The sequence below is a fragment of the Passer domesticus genome, unplaced genomic scaffold (assembly GCF_036417665.1).
Source record: "Passer domesticus isolate bPasDom1 unplaced genomic scaffold, bPasDom1.hap1 HAP1_SCAFFOLD_37, whole genome shotgun sequence".
Lineage (NCBI taxonomy): Eukaryota > Metazoa > Chordata > Aves > Passeriformes > Passeridae > Passer > Passer domesticus.
In genome coordinates this window covers 2,962,670-2,968,669 of record NW_026990149.1, presented here as the reverse complement: position 1 = coordinate 2,968,669, position 6,000 = coordinate 2,962,670, and the positions used below count along the sequence as shown (strand labels likewise).

The window sequence follows — 6,000 nt, the reverse complement described above, 5'->3', positions numbered from 1 at the left end:
TAAGTGCCCCACCTCTGACAGATGGCAAACAGAACACACACTTAGCTTGCAATCCAGGACATGTTCTCACTGGCTGCCCCCATTCTCCAGAGTTCATGGTGACCAGGGAGGCTGCAGCTGCCGGTGCCGGGAACAAACGAGACGGGTCTTGGTTTCAGAAAGCTCCAGAATCCATTTCTTACCCCCAAAAGACAGGGCAAAGGCAGGTGCCCCCTCAAACACCTATGAAATGGTGAGACTTTAGAGATCGCTGATCAATGTCATTCATTTAACACAGTTTGGGCTGTTTTTAAGGGATAAAGATGAATCAGAAGAAAATCAAGGCCAAACCAAAAGTACAAGCAGCCAGGTGTGTTCCCAGCATGGATCACAGGGAATGTGGGTCACCAGGGCTGTGCCCAGCGTGGCTCCTGCAGTGGGGGATGGAGCTGGAGCAGCGCACAAAGCTCTTCCCGCACCCGGGGCACTCGCAGGGCTTCCCTCACCGGTGCCTCCGTTGGTGTTGGGTCAAGTTAGAGCTGCTGGAGAAGCTCTTCCCACACTGGGGACATTCGTAGGGCCTCTCCCCGCTGTGGATGCGCCGGTGCCTGACAAGGTGGCAGTTCTGCCTGAATCCCTTCCCGCAGTCGGGGCAGCAGAAGGGCCTCTCCTCTGTGTGACTCCAATAGTGCAGGAGGAGATGGGAGTGGGTCCGAAACCCCTTCCCACACTTGGAACACTCATAGGGCCTCTCCCCAGAGTGGGTCTTTTGGTGGACAATCAGGCTGGAATGCTGGCTGAAGCTTTTCCCACACTCCCCACACTTGTAGGGCCTCTCCCCGATGTGGATTCTCTGGTGGCAGATCAGACTGGAGCTCTGGCTGAATCTCTTCCCACACTCTCCACACTCGTAGGGCCGTTCCCCAGTGTGGGTCCTCTGGTGCTGGATCAGATTGGAGCTCTGCCTGAAGCTCTTCCCACATTCCTCACACTCGTGGGGCCTCTCCCCAGTGTGGATGAGCCGGTGCGTGACAAGATGGGAGTTCCGCCTGAAGCCCTGCCCGCAGTCGGGGCAGCGGAAGGGCCTCTCCTCTGTGTGCGTGCGCTGGTGCATGAGGAGATCAGAGCTGGTCTGAAACCTCTTCCTGCACTGATCACACTTGTAGGGCCACTCCCCAGTGTGGGTCCTCTGGTGCCTCATCAGGTTGGAGCTGTGCCTGAAGCTCTTCCCACACTCCTCGCACTTGTGGGGCTTCTCTCCATCAGGAACCTCCTCATGGACCACCAGCTCCGACCTCTGGCTCCAGCTCCGGCCACCTTCCCAGCCCAGGCTGGCTCTTTCCCCCTCAGATCCCCGCCATCTGCGTTTGCAGCCCCTCCTCGTGTGGCATCTCCGGGGCTTTTCCTCCCCGTTGGGTTCCTGCACCGTGGAGCCGCTCAAAACGGCCTCTGCCATGAGGTTCTGCTGTGCTGGGCTGGGAGATGCAGCAGGAGAGAGAGGCAAAGGGGCACTGACTTCCTCCTCACCTGACTCCATGTCCAGGGACATCTTCCTCTCTCTCAGTACCTCACAAGAAGTGACAATGGGAAATCCTGGTTTGGGGAAAACAAGGGATGAGCATGTTGAGTTTGAAGGTCTTTCTGCCCAAGTCAATCTCTACAAGTCACCAGCGACCTAGGCTCCAGAAAACCTCCCAAACACCAAGATTCAGTGCTGAAAAACCCTCCCCAGGAGTTCCCCACCCCTGCTCCCTCCCCTCTGCTCTTCGGGAGTTCCCCCTGTCCCAGCTGCTGGGGTCATGCTTGCATTGGGGGTCCCCCTTCTCCTCGGTGCCCGCCCTCCCCAGCCTGCTGGCAGTCCCAGCAATCCCAAAACCTGCCCCCTCTTCGCTCCCCATTCAGGGCTGCCGGGGCTTTTTGGGCTCCCTTCTCCCCTCATGCTCTGCTCCGGGCTGCAGGGGCTCCAAGGAGTCCCCCCTGCCCCTCTCCAGCCTCTGCAGGCTCCCGCCAATGGCGGCGCTCCCCCCTCTCTGGGCTCCCCACTTTGGGCTCCTGGGGGACACAGGGCTCTGCTCCTCCAGGCTGCCTCTGCCGCCAGCCGCCACCGCCACCCCCCGATGTCCCCCCAAGGGGCCTTTTCCGCTCAGCCTTGCACTTCTTCATTCTCCAAACATCCCCCCAAAAAAATCCCAGCCCAGGGACCCCCCGGGATATCTGGGCTGAGCTCCCCCTGCCCGCTCACCTGCGCCATGGGGGCGATGATCCCACAGGTGGGGGCTGCGAATGCACGGAGGGCTCGACCGCGTGCTTCCTGCTGCTCAGCCTTCATCCGCCTCTGTCCCTCCTCTTCCTCTTCCTGCCCCTTCTCCTATTCCATCCCCCGCCTCCTCCTAATCCTTCTCCTCCCTAAGCACACCTCCTTCTCCTTCTGTGGCTGCTCTCTCTCCGCCTTCCCCTTCCTCTTCCATCTCCCCTCCCACCCTCCCGCCTCCTCCTCCTTCATCCCTCCCCTTCCCTCCCTCCTCCTCCTCCCGCAGCAGCAGCGACCCCCTCGCTGCCCCGTTCCCGGAGCCCTCGCAGCCCGCGGCAGGAGCGGGGCTGGAGCCGGCACAGCTCGGCACGGGCAGCGCGGGGCTCTCGGCTGCTCCCGGCCGCTGCGGAGAAGGGGGAAACCGGCCCGGGCAAAAGGAGAGGCAAACTGCGACAACTGGGGGCCCCACATCCAAACTGGGCCCTGCTGGGGAGCCTGCCTGGGCACTGCCAGCCCTTGGGGCTCCTCTCGGCACAGCCGGGAGGGGGGAACGCACAGAGGGCTGCGGGACCCCAGCGCTGGCAGCACTGCCAGGGACTGGGCTCTGCTGGCATCATACTGGGATCATACTGGGATCATACTGGGAGTGAGCAGGAGCCTGCAGAGGCAATTGAGACCATGTTAGGGGCAAATGGGATATACTGGGAGTGGCTGGGATTATGCTGAGGGTGACTGGGAGCAACTGGGAGCAACTGGGATCATGACAGGAGCAACTGGGAGTGGCTGGCTGTGTGCTGGCAGGGATTGGAAACAACTGGGCTTCTACTGGGATCAACTGGGGTCATGCTGGAGGTGACTGGGATCATCCTGGCAGTGAGTGCCACTGCACTGACGCTGACTGGGAGTGCTTGGCAGCAAATGGGATCATACTGGGGAATAATGGGAGGGACTGGGAACCTGCTGGAGGGACCTGGCATACACTGGGAGATACTGGGAGTGACTGGAACAAAAGGGAGGATGAAAGAGAGCCACTGGAACCATGTGGAGCACAACTGGTTCATACTGCCAGGGACTGGGAGCACACTGGGCTCATCTCTGGATCATACTGGGAGGGACTGGACTAATACTGGGAGAATCTGAGAGCGACTGGGAACACACCCTGCACATCATCCCCCATACTGGGCCTGACTGGGAGCAACTGGGATTATACTGGGAGCACACTGGGAGGGCTGGCATGTGACTGGGATCCAGCTGGAGCTTACTGGGATCATATTGGGGTTGAAAGGGAGTGACTGGGATCACACTTTGGCCTACTGGGAGCACCTGAGAGAAACTGGGATCATGCTGCAAGCAAACTGGAGGAACTGGGCAGGACTGGATGCATGCTGGAGGCAGCTGGGATATTCTGGGCATGACTGGGGGATCACACTGGGAGAACTGACACCTTCCTGGGGCCACTGGCGGCGCCGGGAAAGGACTGCAGACATGCTGGGACAAGGTGGGAAATGTTGGGGGGTTTTCTGGATTTTGGGGGTTTGTATTTTGGGGGTTTTATTGGTGCTTTGCGGGGGGGAGGTTGTTCTGGAGGTGTTTATTGATTTTTTTTGGGTTTTGTATTTTGGAAGGTTTTACTGAGATTTTCCTGGGTTTTTTGGGATTCTCAGAAATTCTGGGAGTTTTATTGGGATTTCTAGGAGATTTTGAGGCATTTCACTGGAATTGTGGGGGCTTTTAGTGGGATCCATTGGGGATTTGGTTTTTTCAGAATTTTCGTGGGATTTTTGGGGTTTTATGGGGTTTTTTGGGTGTTGCCATGATTTCTTCGGGTGTTGGGGAGGGATATTATGGGATTTTTATTATTTAGGGGACATTTTTTGGGGGGATTTGCGAGGTTTCGTCTGGATTTTGGGGGTTCTTGAGATTTCAAAAGATTCTGTGGGGTTTTATTGGAAGGAGATTTTGATGCCTCTCAGCCCTTCCGGAAAACCCTGGGACAACCCCAAAGGTCCACTAAAAGGTCCAGACCCCAAACTCCACTAAAAATCCCAAATTCCTCAAGAAATTACAATAAGATCCTCCAAAACCCCAGAGAATCCCACAAAATCCCAGTCAAACCCACCAAAACTCAAAAAAACTCCCCAAAATTTCACTGAAGCCACTCAAAAATCAATCCCCCCAACCCCAATAGAATCCCCCAAAATCCAAAACTCCCCAAATCTGGGCCAGAAAATGACTGTGCTGGTATCCCACACGGTGTCTGCAGTCCTTGAGGCAAAAGGGGGACATTGGCTCTCCCCACAGAGGTTTCTGAAGTACCAAGCTATACTAGTGGAACAAGATGGTGTTGAAATTGTGGTAACTCACATTGTAAATTCAGCTTCCTTCCTCAGTGGGAGTATGGGAGAAGCAGTGATCCATGACTGTCTGGAGACCACTGGAGCCACTTTCTCCAGCTGCCCGGATCTGAAGGACACCCCACTTGAAGATGCTGAGACCTGGTTCACTGATGGAAGCAGCTATGTCATCAGTGGAAAAAGGCACCCTGGATATGCGGTTACCACAAGCAGAGAGGTAATAGAGTCTGGACCTTCACCAGCAAACACCTCTGCACAGAAGGCTGAAATAATCACCTTAACTCGAGCCTTAGAGCTGGCAAAAGGAAAAGAGGTTAACATCTACACGGACTCAAGGTACACGTTTGGGGTGGTTCATGCACGTGGAGCCATTTGGAGAGAGAGAGGACTGTTGAATTCACAAGGGAAGAATATTAAACATGCACAAGAGATACTGAGACTACTAGGTGCAGTACAACTTCCTGAGAAGGCAGCCATCATGCACATTAAGGCACAGCAAAAAGTGAGCTCTGAATTGGAAGAAGGGAACATGCTGGTGGACAGAGAGGCAAAAGACGCAGCCAGAGGTGAGGTATTTGAGGAGACAGTGGAGGCAACATTGATCCCAGATGGAAAAATTTCTATTGAAGGTAAGCCAGTGTACAATAAAAAGGATAAGAAACTTTTTAAGGCAAAAAAAGCAAATTATAATCAAGAAGGACAGGCTGTAACAGAGGAAGGGAAACTTGTAGCGCCTTCCTATTTGCTGTGGTCATCAGTGCAAAAAGAACATGAAAAAACACTCTGGGGAGTAGATGCCCTGTACAACCATTTGAAAGGAAAAATTATGGCCAGGAAACTCCAGGGCACAGTAATACAGGTAACTCGTCAGTGTAGTCTTTGCCTCTGAACTAATCCTAAAAACATCCCAAAGCCTAAAGTTGGACAAATTGGGAAAGGCTGCGGACCTGGGCAACAGTGGCAAATCGATTTCACAGAATTACCCAGGAAGGGGGGATATCATTACCTCTTGGTATTGCCTGATACCTTTTCAGGTTGGCCAGAAGCTTTCCCTACTAGGACAGCTGAAGCACGAGAGGTAAGCAAAGCACTGTTGCAAGAAATAATCCCGAGGTTTGGGGTTCCAGCCACCATATCCTCAGACAGAGGGCCGCATTTTGTTTCCAAAATTGTGCAAGAAATTAGCCACCACCTGGGGATAGACTGTGAGCTGCATACCCCATATCATCCTCAATCGAGTGGCCAAGTGGAAAAGATGAATCATTTGATTAAGCAACAAATTGTGAGATTGGGACAAGAGGCAAACCTACCTTGGCCCCAGGCTCTTCCATTAGCATTATTGCCAATTTGGACAAAACCAAGGACAAGGGAAAAATTGAGCCTCTTTGAAATATTATATGGGAGACCATATGCAGT

The 6,000-nt window shown here is 54.4% G+C and overlaps 1 pseudogene; it reads right to left on the bottom strand.

Moving 5' to 3' along the window:
- Positions 1 to 361: 361 nt before the first annotated feature.
- LOC135292575 (zinc finger protein 208-like) overlaps positions 362 to 6,000 on the bottom strand; it is an 837,577-nt pseudogene continuing 831,938 nt past the window's right edge.